Source organism: Centrocercus urophasianus, unplaced genomic scaffold, assembly GCF_019232065.1.
Source record: "Centrocercus urophasianus isolate 14NV4802_14NV808 unplaced genomic scaffold, USGS_Curo_1.0 seq_10, whole genome shotgun sequence".
Lineage (NCBI taxonomy): Eukaryota > Metazoa > Chordata > Aves > Galliformes > Phasianidae > Centrocercus > Centrocercus urophasianus.
Genome location: NW_024884142.1, coordinates 59,337,561 through 59,356,731, shown reverse-complemented (window position 1 = coordinate 59,356,731; position 19,171 = coordinate 59,337,561). Strand labels below are relative to the sequence as shown.

The window sequence follows — 19,171 nt, the reverse complement described above, 5'->3', positions numbered from 1 at the left end:
AACCTGCTTTCACTTCACCTCACTTCCACCCTTGTTATATCTAGCAAAATTAATTTCAAAATGCTCTGAATACCAGAGCTGGGTTTGTGGGCATGTGTGTGTTTGGTTTTGTTGTTGTTGTTTTGTTTATTTTATTTTCTAATCTTTTGTAAGGTGAATCATAGAATCATAGAATCACCAAGGTTGGAAAAGACCTAAAAGATCATCCAGTCCAACCGTTCACCTATTCCCAATAGCTCCCACTAAACCATGTCCCTCAATGCAGCATCCAGCATTACTCCATAAGTCAGCTACTGTGGAAGCTAGTCCCTGGCAATCTGAATATGAGCGTACATATGTAAATCCTCTTTAAGCATTATATCTGTGATCCAAATTTAATTGAATTGAGACTTTCAGAGGGGGACTTTTAGACAAATAGCAGCTGATGTGGTATCATCATGTAGTACTTGATTAAAGCTGTAGACTATTTCATATTATTGACGACATTTGTGCTTCATTTGTTATTTTTTTCCACGGCAACTACTTTCATCATGAAACTGTGAGTTTTCTCTTGAAATATTTTTGACTTGAATATGTTTGAAATTAAGTTAAAAGTTAGTGAATTCCCCCTTTTTCTTTGTCTGTGTCTTGCCATTATTGTGTAAAGGACAAATATCTCTATTTCAAGGGCAGAGCTGTAAATGATGAGATGTCTGAAGCTGGCAAACCTCACTCACTGTGATATGTGTTAAGGAATACTGTTTTTCTCTTAAGTGGTGTTGTCTTGTTCACAGCTTGCTCTTGGAGGAATTTCTATTCCTCTCCAAGCAACGAACTGACTCAAAGAGACAGTTTTGTACTGTGAAAGGAATGGGGAAGATGGGTATCAACTGTGACATCTTTTCAGTTTCTTCTTGGGTCATCAAAAGTTGAAAAGCTCATTATATGAGTCTTATTCATGTGTGTTCTCAGTGCTTCATTTACTACGTAGATGTAGGGCTGTCAATTTCCTGAGTCCTATTGGAAAATCTTTAATTATATTGCATGAAGAATATTCTGGATTTATGAAATTTTATAAATATTCATGGAAATGAAGAACTAAATGTACATATATACATGCATATTTATGTACCTGGCATAGCATTTAAGACTATGTACTGTATAATTTTATATAATTTCCATTTTTATATATGTGTGTTCATTCATACAGAATTTTGTAGTAATTTTATATAGACATCTATGTTCATAGCTACTGTGCTACCACATAGTAACAATTATTCTTGAACACCCATGGGTTCATAGTTCTGCTATTATGCGTGAACTGTACAAATGTTTAGGTATTGCACAGGAATTGCACATTGCAACAGATTATAGAAATGCAAGAATTGAATACTGGGACAAAGTAGGACTCTTTGCCCTGTGTTCTGTCACTTTCAACTCTCTGCACCAGGTAATTTACAGAGGAGTGGATGTCTCCCCTGCTCTCCAAAAGTAAAATAGCCTGCACTGCATGGTGGGTGATAGTACATTTCTCTGAAAAATTTTGTTCTACACAAAATCAGCTAGTGCTTTCTGCCCCGACAAAATTCCTATGAAAGTTCCACCAAACCACACACAGCCTAAACTGTCTCCTACTGTCACATCTAAACATTTCCAGATTAAATTTAACCCCCAGCCCAAATTGTAGTACGTGATAAAAAGTTCCATCTTGTAATTATGCAATCTAAAAAACGGTGGTTTTTTTGTGTTTTACATCTGTCCTCTCAGTTCAAAAGAGTGTTTTCTTTTTTCATTTTATCTATCACCTTCTGCTTTACGATACCATGTATGATTCTGGGGGCTCTATTATTGTGGATGCTATTAGCCAGCTTTTAAAATAAACATTCCTGATCTTTAAATCTCTGTTCATATCATAAGCTGCTCATGACCTTAATTATCTCTTTCCATGGGCAGAATTCACTTTTATGAGTTCATTTGCCTTAACAGACATGGATCAGACAAAATTATAAGCTTGAATTAAAAAGTCTGTATTTTGTCATTGCAGTAATATCTTCAAACCAGTCCATAGCCAAATGAACGGGAATATCATATTCTGAAGAACAGAGAAAGTCAATCTTGTCACTAGTTTGTGTAGCCAGGAGTTAGGATTAGAATATAGATCAGGTTTATGTTTTCACAGAGGTTGGTTATTGTGCCATAAAATACTATGGGAAACTATAGTCACTAGCTATACTGAATTCGTTTTACACATACAGGTAACCCAAGGTGTCTTTCCCCATAGGAAAATTAGGTCATTACCTTTACTCTAAGGTAAGAGCAAACAGGGTAGGTAATTACCTTCCTGACAGCTATTAGCCTGTCCTTTCCTTGCCAGCTTTTGTTGTGGAAACTTGTTGGCTCTTACTCTAAATTCTATTTGCTACTGTGATTTTCAAATGGAGTAAACTATGGTGGCCAAAATAGACAAAGAGTGTTTACAGATGTAGTGTGGCTTCATGTCACAGCTTTCTGAACTGTATCTTCTTTGTGTAGATAAGACCTGAGACATTTTTAACTTTCTAACAACTAAGGTGAGAGAGAGAAATTTTTCTGCCTGTTATGGAGGCAAATACCTCTACCAGTGCCAGCTTCCTGTTGTACCTGATTTTGATTTTATACTGCAGGTTCCATTCCCATACAGTAATAAAATGATGCTGTTCTTTATTTCCAATAGGAAAGTAAATTCTTCAGTGTGCCCATCCACAGCCAGGAAGAAAAAGGACTAAGTGGCAAATTTGTGCAGTGAATGGTTTTGCTAATGGGCTTGGTTCCATTGGCTAAACACAACGTGTCATTGGAATGCTTTCTGTAACCCTTAGTGTCTTGAATCAATTCCAGATAATGTGTGAAATGCAAAGCCATGTATCTTATCACTAATGATAGGTATCTGATGTCCCTGAGTCCATTTTCCAGTCATCTCTCATGCTACCATTGCATGATATCTACTGGAAACAGTATAGTATTTTTCTTACCAGAGTCAAACAAGTAGTTCATCTTATAACACACTTTTATAAATCACATTTCTGCTTTAAATTGCTAAAACTCCCAATCTGTGGGCTGTCCTTCCCACCTCCTCTTAAATCTTCTTTCCTCGTAATGATCTGCAGGGTCAATTTTTCTCATTGATTTCTTGAACATTGTTGAGGTTCACTAGGAAGCTGCGTCATTCAAAGTACCCAATTTCAGCAAAATTCAAAGATATTATGATGGTCAGAATCATGGCATATTAAGATACAATACTATATGGGGAGACTAAATTTGAAAAAAAAAATGGTTGAAAAATCATGCAAATCAGCATGGAATGGCTTTTTTAGGATATGTCAATGGCTGTTCTGCCACTGAAAGGAAAAAAGATCTTGTAGCTGGATACAGACTCAGAATTTTTTTTTCAGAACTATAGGAAAGTCCTATTTCAATATTTCTCAACTGGTTTATATGACATATTTAATTCATGTGAACAAAAATACAGATTTTGAGTAAATAAATGTATGAAACCAAGGAGAATAAATTAAATTTGTGCATTGATCTACTTGTATATATTGTTAAATGTTTGAAAATGAAAAGTATTAGCTCAAGTATTGGATTAAGAATGTTGTTTCAGTTACTGTTAAGATCACTTTAAGTTTTCCTTTCTTTGTAGACATTTTAAAATTCCCTTTTATGAATTGCCTTTAGCCCTTTTTATTAGCTTTGGTTATAGCCATTGCCTCTGTTAATGGATTTTATTTGTTTCTGCTTGTGTTCCAAAACCAAATTACTGTAACTAATGTACCACTGTAACTTTTCGTAACTGTTTGCTGTTGAAAGCATAAAGCAAATTCATCAAGTCAAAATATAATGCCTTTATATCCTATTAAATATCAAGTCAAAGAAAATTGTGCTAGTGTCTATAGGACTCAGCATTAAACCTACAATATTTAATGTACTGTAGCAGATTAAGATTTGATGCAATTTCCATCTGTGGAAATTGTCCTCACTATTAAAACACTTATACTAAGCAGCAGAGCTAGGACCAAGTACAAGAGAGATAAGCCCCATTTGGAAAGGTGTATTACCCCCAGCAGATCAAGAAGTCTACTAATCAGTGTTTAAAATAATCTGGATTGTGCCTGGATAACTTTGAGGCTGTCTGTCAGAGTACAGTCATGATGGCATTTCTTCAAATTTCATTTCTTCAAACCCTCTTCTGTATTTTTTTGCTCTTGGAGCTTTTTGGCTTTCCACATGAATAAACTCATTGAAGTATTAAGGAAATGATGGATGGATATACTATCCTTGTTGAGGGTGTATGCAGGTGTTATCGTAATTGATGGGGAAAGAAAATGGCTTTCCTGCTCATGCAGCAGTGGCATAATGTAGGGTAATACACAGGAGCCTTGTAGAAATTAAACATAGGAAACGTTTGATTTAAATGTGATTTTCTCAAACTAAATTCATTATGCCCTATGACTGCTTTGTTTGGGTTTTTGTTTTGTTTTGTTTTGTTTTTCTCTTAGCAACTATTTCTCCAGCTCTGATTATGTTAGGCAATAGCACTGAGAATAACTAGCCTGAAGGTATCTAGGATGAGCTAAAAACGTGTTTCTCTGGTACCTTGTTTTTGAAGCCACCTTGAGAAGTAATATTCTTGTAGGCTTGGCAGTATAAACTTGGTTCCCATCAGTTTCCCATTAATTTTTAACAAACCATTTTAGAAACACATTGTTATTTATCACTGTAGTACAGACTGAAACATGTAAGAAGTCAGAAGGTTGGCATTTACCGTAGGATGCAAACAAGGGAGAAATTGCTGCAGATTTGAAGACAGTAAGAAGTAAACACATTCCCTGAATAACCAAGAGTGATATTGCTTATGCATGAAGGCTACTGTGGCTATTTCAAGCAAACTTGCAAGCAAGTATTTGTGATTAGAAACAGTTGTTTTGCATCTTTTCGTGCATTTTATCTTTCATTTGCATACTGACATTCACACTACAGCAAATATGGCCAGAAACAGTGCCTCCGTACAGGATCTATTTTCTTTATTACAAACTCACTAAGAAGAAGAAATCCCAAATTTGACTGAAAAAGAGGTAAGGGGGCATTAAAAATTAGTTTAAAGTTTGAATTGGTTAAAAGAAAATAGAATCAGTCCTTAATAAGCCAGACTAAAGCTGTCCCTTTGCAGTGTTTCAGAATATCTATATAAACAGTTTTGCACCATATTTTGTAGTTTAAACTCTAATTTTAAGCTTATGAATATGTCATTTTTCAATTTTGTCTGTTGTCTGTTAGTTATCATACACACCTGCACATATACACATGTTTTATTTATATGTCAAATTTAAGAAATGCTCTGTGAGCAGTAGTGACAGGGTTTTCCATATAGGCAGACATGTTAGTATTCAGGAACATCACTGATTATAAAGCTGATTTTCATACAGTTTGGATATTTGCAGAATAGACTGCTGACCATCAGATTGTCCCGAGAATGGTAGAATTTAATTCACACTTGGCACTTTGGTAAGGTTCAGCCTCTTGTAGGGATTTAACACAGAAAGTCACAAGCAAACTCAAGAGGAAATTAGCAATTAGAGCTAACGCTCTGTTTATAAAGCCAAGGAATCATTTTTATGAAGTTAGATCTTGCTAGTAATTTGTTAGCCGTTTGATACTCACATCTTTTTGGCCTGGCAGAAGAAGGAGGCCAATAGCTGTTAAAAATAGAATTTTGCTAAGAGCTCGAGGGGGCTATTTTTTAAACATGCCCTTTCGAAAACAGAACTGTCTAAATGAGAAATGTTTCAAAATACCTTTTGGGTGCTTTATTCTTTTGTTTAAAGAGCAACATATTTAAATTTTCTTCCCTTCTGTATCTGTAACATCATTTAGTTCACAGTGACCTATTTAATTCAATATTTTATTGAAATCCTCTGTGATTACTTTAACTGTGCTTACATCTTATCAAAAATCTTTGGTGTAAGATCAGTCTAACCTCCAAATAGGTTGTTACAATATTTCTGCCACAATTTCAGAACCACTTCAGATGACTTTCAAACCAACAGATGAGCACATATGAGGGCACTACATTGTATCATTTTGAGCCAATTAAATATGCTTTCTATTATGTGAAATGCAAACCTTTCCTATTTCTGTCACTCTAGACAACAAGATTTGCAGTCAGTAAGGTATGTCATCTTAGTATTCTTCTTCTTAGACTGTAGTACAAAACCCACTCATTTACAATAGCAACATTCAATCAGTAGCTACCAGAGCAATCTAAGTGTAGAAGTATTTTTTTTTCCCCTTAGTTTTAAGGCTAAAAGATTCACGTTACTCAGCCTTATTCCTTACTGTCATCAAAAGTGAAAATGTCTTTGTTGCATTAACAAGTTTTGATACCCCAATTTTTGGCTGTAGCAATATCCTCCATTCTGAGGCTGTAGATGCTGGAAGAGTTAGCAAACCTTGATCAAGTTAGTAGCTCTTAATTGTTAAGCTGGCAAGCAGTAGCCCAACTGGGTTATGGTCCTCAGGTGATCCACGGAGCTACGTTACGTGCTTAACTGAAAGCAAAGTATTCATTTTGCAGTTTTAAATATGAATGAATTTTGCAGTTTTAAATAAAATTAGTTCTGTTGGTCAACAAGAAGTTTAAACAATTGGTTAGTCTGTGGTCTAGGAAGTTTAGGAAGGACTGATTTTTAAGTTATTAAACTATAGAGTATAGATTGAATAATTATGTTCCATAAAAACATTATGTTCCATCTAGTATTAATCTCATAACAGTACCTTTCCCAGTGTGATGAAGTAACTGTTATCAGCTCTAAGCAGTAAAAGCAGATCATCAGGTTCTTCTTGTCATAATTCTTTCTTTGGATAGGTATTTGGCCCTTCTTTCAACAACTGAATTTATGTGTTATTTACTTTTGGCTTTCATTTCAAAAGTTCAGCAGATTATATTCTTCTCATTTAGATCCTCTGTCTGCCTCCCTGTTCTGTTTGATATCAGTCATTTAAAATATAAATATTGAAGTAGATTTTAGGAACAGCAAAACAGCAAAGGAGGAAAATGTTCACTATTCACTTGAGTCTACCCTAAGGATTAATGGGGCCTTCAAGCACTTAGTATTATCCATAACTTCTCAAAGTTTGTGAAGATACATCATAGAGTACTTTCAGAAATGCCAGTTGAATGTTCACCTTGTTCCTTAGAGCAGTTTTTCATGGACTCCTTGTATCATTTTGCCCTTTTATACAGCTGAGTCACAATGGTTTTACTGCCAGGAAATGTGATTTCCCCATGGGAGGTGAATAGAAGATAAATCTGCTTTTGAATCAAAATGTTGTTTGAACTGTAGCCATAAAGATCAGTGGATTTTTAAGTTCAGGGTGCATAATTAAATAATATAGTCTGCTCTCCTGTATGTCACAGAGCATTGTATTTTACGTAGTTTATGCGTATTGTTCCTGAAACTGGCAAAGCAAAAGTATTTGGCAAAAGCACGCCCTTCAGAAAGGCATTGGATTTGTATTGGAAAGTCACAATGGAAGTGCTAGTTTTCTTTCCAGTTGGCTCTATAAGGTTGTCAGACACCTTTTAAAAACAAATTGGGCTTTGCTGCTTCATCCTTGATTTGATTTCCCTGTCCTTATCTTCCACCAATAGTTATGACATATTTCTCCAGTAGATTGAAGTATCATGTACTATCCAGTATTTTGGGTTTTTTTGTTGTTTCTTTTCTTCTTCTTATGAAGATACTTTGTAAGCAAGTCAGCTTTCAGTCTTCTTCTCAGTAAGTACAGCAGATCAAACTCTTCAGGCCATCACTGTAAGACATTCTCTCCACAAGAATTCATGTGTCAGCCATTACTTCACCCTCTCTAGCTTCTCAGCATCTCTGTAAGACCAGGTACACTTCATAGACATAGATTTTCAGTGTTAGTTTTTAGCTGCTGTATACAAAACAAATCCCTACCCTCGCCCCTGTGAAATGAAATACCTAGAAAACCCCATATTGCTACAGCTTGTGTTTACATGGCTTTCCCTATCATATGGCTTTAGATGCAGATGATTGTTCAATGCTGAAATAAAAGTAAAAGCAATCTTCTTGTTATAGTTATCATTATATCACAGGACCGTAGGAGTTGGAAGGGAGCTCCAGAGACCATCAAGTCTAACACTCCTGCTAAAGTGGGTTCCCTACAGCAGGTTGCACAGGCAGGTATCCAGGCAAGTTTTGAATATCTCTAGAGAAGGAGACTCCACAACTTCTCTGAGCAGCCTATTCCAGTGCTCTGTCAATCTGACAGTAAAGTTCTTCTTTGCATTACTAAGAAACTTCCTGTGTTCCACGTGGCCCATGGAATTTATTATGATTCACAGAGGAGCCTCATAAGCACTTCACAGGGGATCCATACAGCTATAGCTTTGATTTTTTCCACTATGTTTAGATCGATGAGGTAATAGTCAAAACTCATAGTAAATAAAGAATCTTTAGGGGTTTCATGGTAATGCCAAATGAATGTAAGGCAGAATCTGGAGTAATCTTTGTAGTGGACAAGAAGGGATCATCAAGTTCTGAATCCAAGCCAGCTATCAAACTCTTTATTGTCTTAACTTGAAAAGCCAGCAGAATTAAATAGCTGTTAATATTCAGCAGCAACTGAGACCATCTTCTGAAAATCTTTTATTTCATATGCTTTCTATTGGACTAGTGGTACAAATGAATGTTCACTTTTTATCAGCAGAAAACATGCAGATATTTTATTCATCTATTCATCTATGTATTTCACTGGTGGTTTTTGTTCTTTGTTTGTTTTACAATCACAATTTAATATGAAAGATGTCCACACTTGTTTGAACTGGCAAAAGACTATACTTGTGTATGTATTTACATTTAGATTTTTAAACTTTAAACACTGTTTAATCTGTTCAGAAATTTGGGGAGGGTCGTCTATATTTGTGCAGTTATCAATCAATAGATTAAAAAAGTGAGAATCTGAAGAATTTTAATTAGTTTAATAGGAGTTGGAGAATAAGAACAGGGAGGAGACATTTCAAATGTCATTCTAATCCAGGCTAAAATTAATGATGTCAATAGCATTTCAACATCACATTAAAGTACATAAATAAATGCCTTTGTAATTCTCACATGCGCTTTTGTCCTTTTGATTTCAGAAAGATTTGGGCATGTATTTAAAATTCAGAGCAAGTTCTTTGGGGGTGAAAAAGATGATTTCTTGGATGAGGGCCACAGCACTTTGTATCTTGGCATTCTTCCAGGAGTTATCATAGCCATTCCTGAAGATAATTATAATTTTTTGCACTGTTTATTATTGAAAAATTGATTCCTCTCTCCCTTTGAGTTCTAATACAAGTGGAATTAAATTTCCATCCTTTCATTTTTCTGTGTTTCTGAAACTTGTATTATGCAAGATGCTTCCTTACATTTGTAAGAACTCCAAATCAGAGAGCCCAAAATGAAAGCTAGTAAATTGGAGTACATTTCACATATATTCATGAAAAACTGTCTATATTGAAGAAATATTATCAGGTCACCAGTTCTTATCCTTGATGTTGTCCCCTTTCACCAGTTAAGAGGACTGGCATGATGGGAGTGGCTCTAAAAACCGTTGTTACTCTGAGGAAGCCCATACATAAATTCTCTCCCAGGCAGTTTATGAAAATTCACAGGATCCTTCAGATGGGTGCCAGGTTGAAGCAGTAGGCTCTTCCATTCCACATCCCACTTGATTGTGAGCCACTTTGACTTTTGCCCTTTTATCCCATACTTTTCAGTATTTGTTTTTGTTTTTTTTTCAAATCTGCTCTTATTTCTTGCTGATACAGTCTGTCTCATTCATTGTTTCAGCACTTTCCATCGTCAGTCACTGTTGTGTAGAGTGAGTATAAACACTGCCTAATCACAATGCAACTGCTACAGTCATCAAAATGATTGTGCAGGTTGCAGGGCAATTAATATTCAGTACTTCTGCCTCCTTTATTGAAATAGGGACTTCTGCTGTTCCATAGTCCTTTTTCCACATTACCTTCATGTGTATAATAAATATGCCTTGCTCAGGAGGAGAGGGCAGAGTGGAGGAGAGAGAACAACAGAGAGCATATTGAATGAAACAATTTATTCTAATATCTGTACTTAATAATTTAGGTCGAGAGTGATATCAAGCTCTTTTTTGCATTACAATCATTCCTTCAAAACTAAATTTTTAAGTATCTTTAATTACACTTAGTGAAGGTAAGACATGAGTACTGGTTTAATCTTCTAGATGGCCTTGTGGATTAAAATTAGATTTATAGATTTGCATAGTAAAAGTAATGTTGTGAAAGAAAGCTGTTTGAGTATGTGAGAGATAATTGCATTAGTATGAGTTGCCTTGGGGCAACCCTTATTGGATTGAGCTCAGCACCAGCCATTATACCACTGGAGCATTTTGCATTTTTATGTAGCAGTGCAATAGAATTTAAATTTTATGCACAATTAGTCTTGTATTGATGTACAGTTTGTAGGTAGGCTTAAGCAATAAGCTGCAAGTAAGTCTCTAATGTAGTTTTTTGTTTGATGAAGGGGAAGAGGGCAAAAAAAAAGTTTGTGAAGACAGTAAAAATTCTGAGTCCAGCAATATTAATGTATTTCTATTGGTTTCTGCGCAGTAGCCTGAATTACAGACCTTTTTCAGTGTCTTCACTGGTAAAGTATTTCATACAGAAGAATTTCACTGTAAATATTGACAAATGTGGTGACAGCTTTAATGGTATCTCTTAAATTTGAATTTCTCCTATACCATTTGCCTTTATACACTTTGATATTTGTGCAAAGAGCTGAAGCTGAGGTATTTACTCATTCAGTTCATAAAATAAAATGCTATTGCAGCACACTGTGTTCCAGTAAGCAAACAGTATTTAGCAGTTTGCTCAAATATGGACAACAATATTAGCAGTATTAATTTCAGAAATGATTATTAATAGATTTCCACTCAGCAAAGCAGAACACACAGATACAATGGTAGAAACAGAATGTTTTCTTTGCAGCACTGATCTCTCTTTGTATTTTGCAATACCTATTCAAAGATGACCTGAGAACAAAATAACCTGATTATGTGTGACACAGTATTTTACACAGCATTCAGATTTGAAGGGAATTTTTGTTTCTTTCTTTGTTCTGATGGTCTTCAAGTAAACCACATACCTACTAAAGGATATATATTTACAGCAGCGTAGGAATTCATAACGTGCTGAGACTTGAAAATATGTTTTTTAGTCTATGCAGAAAAAGTGAGAAGGCTGATATATCTTCTACAAATTATGGTCTGTTCTTTATAATTTATACTCATGACTCCAAAAGTCTTGTCTTTGTCAACTGCCCTGTTGATGTAACACCCATCAAATTGTTGGAGGATTCTAATGATGAGCTAAGAAACGACAGGCAGACAGAAGTCTCTCACATGTGTCTAATCTTATGCTATTATGTTTTCTAAATTATACTGTTGAAGCTAGTGCTGTTATTCTTCTGGACTTACTATCTCTGACATGCTTCATTGTCCTCTGCCCAGAGAAGAATATCTTCTCTAGAAATATTCAAGACCCACATGGACACTTTCTGTTGCCTTACTGTAGGGAACCTGCAGGGAGTTGAACTAGATGATCACAGAATCACATAATCACCAAGGTTGGAAAAGATGTACAAGATCATCCAGTCCAACCATCCACCTATCACCAATAGTTCTCACTAAATCACTTCCCTCAACACAAAATCCAAACATTCCTTGAACACCTCCAGGGTCAGTGACTCCACCACCTCCCTGGGCAGCCCATTCCACTGCCTGACCACTCTTTCAGAGAAGTAGTAGTGATCTCCTGAGGTCTCTTCTAATTCCCACAGTTCTGTGAGATGCTAAGTCTTTTCACTTTTTTTTTTGCTCATCACCTCTTTCTTAAACTTAAATTTTAGCAATATGTGCAGAGCTTATAAGGAATAATCTGTGATTGAATTTTGAATGCATGTGAAAACTCTTTTGGAGGATCAAGGGTGAAAGTAACATTTGTGGGAGGAAAAGTTGGTTTCCCTATCAGGGAAAAGTCATCTTTTCTAGATTTTTTGTATTGCCTGGCATAGTTTAAATGAAACACCTGTCACTTGCCTGCTCTCCTGCTGCGTTTATTTGCCCGTAACTGTTACAAAGACCCTTCACTTAAGGCCACTGACTTCAAATTTGATGTCTTTTGTGCCCCCCATAGCGTAAGGGTGTACTTAGATGAAGTGACATTCAGTAGCGAAAACATCTTAAGGAATTCCCATGCATGCCCCTCCCTTCACGTCAGCCACTTTTTACTCCTGCAGCTGTCTCTTGTGTTGATACAATTCCATTGGAGCCCAGGAATTAAACAAAATTACTGTTTTATTTAAAAATAAAAATAATAACTGAAAAAAAGATCTGAAAGCATTGCCATTTTCATGTATGCCTGTACTACCTGTCTCAGGATATCAGTTCCCAGCTCCTTGCCATATCTGTCAGTGGGCCAGTGCAGTGCTTTTGGGGCTGACCTAAGATGTTAATCAGTGAAAGTGGTTGAGCTAAAATCAATGTGGTTGTGATGAGAAGTTTGCAGTATTACTTTTAATATGCACAAGTCCATCATGTAGTTCCCAGTGTGGACTCAAAACAATTGTTCTTGCATGGCTTTGGGGCAGCAAGAGTGCTTAACCTGGCATTCAGAGATGGAACCCCACAAGTCTGTTTTGCCAATTAAAAGATGTTATTCAGAACAGTTTTTTTTCAGTCTTCCTTGTTTTCTATTCTATGCCCAAACCTTCACAGAGAAGAAAAAAGGAAAATTTTTCCAGTGACACGTTCTTTTGTAGCTGTCTTTTGTTTGGGTGGGAGACCACTAGTGGGTCATTTGCCCCTTCAGAAATTAATGTTAATTTTTATTGTGCTTCTCTTATTTTCTTCATAGTAGGAATAGCATAAAAAGGAGAAAGGGAGAAAGAATAGATCTCTTCTAGATCATTATAGACATGATAGAACCTAGTTGTCTTCCAAATTTTGGATGATATTTAAAAATCTTCCTTTTGGAAAAATGCCCAGAGGGAAGGAAATTTAATTTCATTTTATTATGTATTTTGACAAGATAACAGCTAACTTAATGGTACCCCATCTTAATTTGGTTCTCCAAATCCTTACTGCATTTTAAATTCGTTATTATCTCCATTAAACTGAAATTTTCCAATGGCCAATTCAAAGAATACAGGTTACTGTAATGTTAACATTTAAAATAATGAGAGAAAGCATAGATTATTTTAAATGATGGTTGAAAATTTAATTTTCCTATTGAAATCATCTTTGAGAGTAAAACCAATTCAGTGTTGCATGCTACCCCAAGCAAGCTTTATTCAGTTCTATACTTAAATAACAGGTTTGGAACTCTTTTGGAACTAATAGCAAAAATGTTTCCATTTTCTGATATGAATTCTTTGTTTATGGAGTTGCAATATCATTCAGTATTTTATAAAATGAAAATTTAATGTACAAAGCATCATGGTTGCTTATCCTATCCCACCAATAGGGTGGAGTAGATAAAGAGGGAGAATGGCTTTGGGGAAAATGTCAGCGTCTTCAAAGTCTCACTCTACGTTTTAATCTCAGGAGTTAACATATGGAGATTAAAACAAGGAATGTTTTTTTGTTGTGGATATCTAAGAGAGAATTCAAGATCACAATTTTCGATGAGAACTTTCCTTTTAAAAATAACATACGAGTCAAACGCTATCTTGAAATAATTGTCAGAACTTGGGAAAAATTTGGAACAATTTTTGAGGCATTCCAGCATTTGATGAACAGAACAGAAATGAGAAATGAATGTTCTTTGAAAACAGGTGTTGAAATATGTGGGTAGTTGTACTGTAGTGCAAAGTTTTTTCTCATGTGAGCGTCTTTATTAATACTTAGGAAAAAAAGTAAGGTAGTGAGGATTTTTAGCTTATTAAATATAGCTTTTCTCTGTGGTACTCTAAGAATAGGAATTCCATTTTCAATATCCTGGGTTTTGAGATTTATTTTTTTTTAATTTTGCTGTTATGGTCAACGTATTTAACTTCTAATGCTGATTACACAGTCACACATCCAGTGACATTTCTGAACTATCACAGCACAATAGTTGTTAGAGAACCAGCTATGATTTTATTAAAACTGCCCTTAAGACACAGCATAATCTGTTGCTTTTCTTCTCTAGGCTAAGCTTAATCTTCTGAATTTATATCTGTTCTTACTAACTGTGTTTTAGATTTCCCATTCCATGTGTATGAATTGTTTGCAAACTACGAAGACTCTGCTTTTTTAATTTTGGAGCATCTACTTTAAATAACTAATTCTTTGTATGGTTTATGAGCAGTAGTAGGGAAATATTTATTACTACGAGTTTGAATTGTTTTGTTTGTTTGCAAAAAAAATGTTTTACTTAATTATATGTGTCTTTAGAGTAGAATTTTGAATAGAGTTTCTTACTGGTGCAATTTCAAAACACACTTCTCACTGTGTATCTGAAATATTTATTTTAAAATTACTTTTTCGCCACATCTAGTAAGCACACTTTCCAAAAAAGCTGTAAAATACTCGTCAACAATTGTTCACCAAATTTTGGGTTTCAGTAGAGTTCACAGTAAGATTACCATCATCATTTCATAGTAACCTGAATTATGGAAATCTTACGGTTTATTTAAAAATCAGGCACTGTAAACTGTAAGTTTGTATTTGGAGTAAAACATGATAAATACAGCTGAGGCATCTAGAAGCAACTTTTACACAGTAGCCATTCCATTCATAATTTTCAGATCATCTTTGAGAAAGTGCAGCTCTGGCTATGTACTAAAGAAATACATTACATATTCTAATCACCTTCCCCCACCCAACCCCCTCCCACCCCCCCTCCACCCCTCTCCCAAAAAAATCATACTTGAGTACAGACTGTAAAAGGCAGTGCTAGTCTGGAAAGGTTGTCTCATTGTAAAAGCATGTAAACAGAATTTGTTAAAATACCAAAGTAGTATACTCAAAAAATCACCTACTCAAAAGCTTGCATGTCCAAGAAGCTGGCTTAAAACAGTGTTTTAAAAATATGCATTTTAAACAGTTTCATATACAGCCCCTTGACCTCTTGCTTTTCTGGGAAGGTAAGTAAGATCACCTGCTGGAAAAAATTGATATTTCACGTACATGTTGCTTGTTCTGTTAGCAAAGCAGCCAGATCTGCTGCTTTGCTTACAAATGCATCAGCATAAGCATCTGCAATGCTTACCTAACACTGAACAGTTCTGCAGTACCCTTTGCTAGTAGCACCTTCCTACTTTCCAGTTATGTGTGTTGTAGTCCTTTTCTTCACTTTAGTTCTCTGTGTTATTATTTATTTTTTTGAATCTTTTTTTCCTCTTCTTAGAAGAGCAACAGTAATGAATGCACTTCAGTGCATATAAAATTAATCTTTTTTAGTCAAGGGAGAGTTATTGGACTTTGTATTGGAGCTTCTACAGCGCTCAATTTCTCAAGTACTGGAGAAGTAGGCAAGTATAGAAGTGTGTATATATATAAGTATATATATATATATGCACACTTTTTTTTTTAACATGCTACATTTCAATAAAACATACATTTAAGCTACTTTAGGAAATTAGCAGACATTTAAATGGTTTATATGACTTGATTCTGCTGTGTATTTGCTGTACAGTGGAAATGAAGCCCTTACTAACTCTAAACTAGTAAATTTCTCCTCTTTAATAAAAGCCTTGCTGTATAGACAACTTAATGTTAACAATTTGTAAGAGAAGATTTTAAGTCCTAACTGATTGTAAGTAATGATTTCCAAAGTATAGCTATACATCTACCACAGTTGAAGTTTATAAGGTCTCAAAGGAAAAGGAACTTATGGCCATTGAAATGAATAATCTGTAAACTGACAGTAATTCATACAGTTATTAAGACTAGTAATTTCTTTGATAGGAGTCTTTGAGCTAGAATATTAAAACAATTGAATGATAAGCTAATACGGCACCTCATACACATGAAGCTCTATTATATGAAATGATTTGTGTTCCTTCTTTTTCCTGCAGCCCTAGCAATTATTGTAAATCTTAGGTATTACTTTAATCCTCAAGACATAATATAAATCAAAATCTGGATTTCAGAGACTCACAGCCAGCAAGTGAGTTTATATAGGATCTCGCCAATAGGTGTATACAGATAACAAATTCTATTCCACTCTTAACTGAGGCTGAAATTTTCTTTCAAAGAAATTTACCATTTGCCAAAAGCACCATATCTATATTGATTTTTCTAAACCACTTCACTCTGGCCTAATTCTGCTTCCATTTTAGGACAAAGAGACCTTTGCTTACACTGAATTAAATTGCAAGTTAACACTGATTTCAATTGAGAGAGGGAATAATTGATATTTTTTAGTCCAGGTTTTTAACTATGTTACAACACTACTGGTGAATAAAGGAGTAGATCTTTCAGGAGATTTTCATATGTATTGTTGTACAAAAGCAGGAATATTTTGCTACAGATTTGGTATTTAGAGAAGTGAAATAAAAGTGAAAACATAGGTACCGAAGCGCATAAAGGTTTTTTGATATTAAAACAGCCTGTGTCTATGCTAGGGAATTCTAGACTCCAAACCAGGGCATCTGTATTCAGAAAGCCTTTGGGAAATGGCGCCTGAAATGTTACTGCTCTGAAAACATGCCCAGATATTTCTGAGGACACCAGAAGCCATAAACTCCACAAATGATTGCTGAATTTATCTGTGAGCATGGAAGGGGCCACTGAATTTGCTGTAGGAGGTCTTGAGCCAATTTCAAGCTGAAAAGCAGTTCGTATTTCTTAATCTCCTGGAATGTGACCTAAGTGTACTGATTCATTTCCAAGAGTTTTTTATTTGGTTGGCTTGGTTTGTGGGTGGGTTTTTGAGATTTTTTTTTTTTTTTTTTTTTTTGGCTTAGCAAAAATATATGTATTAGTAGGCCTGATAATATTCCTTTAGCATAAACAGATTGCTCCAGCTCCCTTAGGTAGGCTTGTCCTTTGTCCAGTTGTAATGTTCAAGAAAAGCAAGGAAAATGTCGTGTCCTATTTCTTGCTCTCCCTGTATTCAAGCTTAGGTTATGGCTAGGTATTTGACAGTATTTTGTAATATGAAGCCCAAATGAGAAAGATTCTATGTCTGCTCACAACACTGCCTCTCTTCCATGGAGGCTGTTTCACCCTGTTTTATGTTACCTGCTGTCTTGGAAAGGCAGAGGTTGTCCAATGGCTTTTCAAGCACTTTTCAAGCACTTTCCAGCTGTATCAGCTCATTGCAGCCCTGCTCAGCACTGCAATGCATATCATAGATTTCATGCCGTAAGTAATCCTCACAGGATTACAGCAACTGTTTCCTCTGTTTTTGATCTTTCAGGATCTCAGTAAGGATCTGAGTAGGTTGGTGGATCTTCTCTTTAGTGTTTGATGTTGTGTTGTTTATTTCCTCTTGGTTTTACCATCGTCACTTACAGCAGGTACAATATAGACTGTGTGGTGAATTCAGAAGACATTTGCGTGTAAAACAATGAAGTTACTCTGAAGCCCTAGCCAGAATTTGTCCCTAAAATGATTTCCAGCTTCCACTGAATCCCCCCATTTCACCTAAGAACTTCTGGAGATATTGTTCTATCTGGAAAGGGCAGAAAATCTGATCAGAAGGAGTTGACTTGCCATCTTACATCATCCTCTGTCATCTTGTAAATTCAGAAAGGTGCAGATGGAAATAATGTTTCTGATCTAGTTTTTAGGTGAAAGTATGGTTCCAATGACAGCTTTGTAGTCTGGTAAAGCTTTTTAAAAATTTCTCTGTTTTTCCTGAACTTATCCAAGTTTGGGTTTGGAGGAATTTGTGGAGCAGTTTCAGCAATGTCCTAAAATAAAGAAAGTAGTTATGTTCAAGGGTGAGGTTTCCAGTCTCATGTCTTTCTGCTCATCTACATATCAGTACATAGGAAATTGTTCCAGTGCTCTTCATAGATATATCGTCAATAAGATGATAAAACAGTATTAAAATACTTTACACTTTCCTTCATATATGTCTTGTTTACAAACTATTCTTCCGGGTATTGTTGACAAGGTATCCAAAAAGGGGTGAACTTTCAAAATTGTTTTGACTGCCTTCCTCAGAACTTTGCAGAAACACAGCATCCCTATAGAAATTCTAAATCTCCTCTGAGGATTGTGTCAGAATTCTGCCATACTCAGTCAATAATCTTGCCTCATCGCTTTCAAGGCCTTTGTGCCCAGCTCAGCAAGGCCTTGATGTTACAAGGTCCTTTGAATTTCACCTAAGGGGAACTAAAGCCCTTTCACACTCCAGTCCTACTTTTTGTTTCATTTGCCATTACTCAATAGCTTTTGCTGTGTCTAAATTAGAACAGTGTCTAATAGTTGTCTCATTGCATTCATCATTGCTACAGCCTGACAGGTCTGCAGCATGAAGGTCATATCAAATCCCAGTTCACATAAGGCAAAGTTCTGATTTATTTTCATCAAGAATTCTTGTGAGACAACCACAGCTACCAGAAATTCTTTATAAATATACACAGTGTATTATTACTCAGAATCAGACTTCGGAATAGAAGAGTTCAGGTTTATTTAGTCAAAAGCTTGGGATGCTCACTCTGCTACACATCAACAGTTGTTTTTATTACTTTGGGGAATTCATCTTCAATTTTATTTCTGCAGTATAGTTTTTCATACCATAAATTTATTTTAAACCTGATTGATCTCTAAGTCAGTGATTTTCCCTTCCAAGAATCTTCTTTTTAGATAAGTTTATTAATTTGTCACCTTACACCGATACAAATGTGATTCTATTATCAATTATTTTTGCAAGGAAAGGTTTATTTGAGAATGACAGCATTGGCACAGATTGCCCAGAGAGGTTCTGAAATCTTCTTCCCTGGAAATACTCAAAATTTGCCTGGACACTGTCCTATGTAATGTGATCTAGGGGACCCTGCTATTGCAGGAGGTTGAGCTGGATGATCTCCAGAGGTCCTTTCCAACCTCAACCATCCTGTATGGCTGTGATTATACAGAGAAAAGCCTCTTGCAGTTCTATTTCAACACACTA

General features: G+C 35.6%; 1 protein-coding gene across 1 annotated transcript in view; it reads left to right on the top strand.

The window, feature by feature from the left end:
- PRKN (parkin RBR E3 ubiquitin protein ligase) overlaps positions 1-19,171 on the top strand; it is a 685,723-nt gene that overhangs the window by 521,179 nt on the left and 145,373 nt on the right. The gene's annotated exons all lie outside the window — the stretch shown is intronic.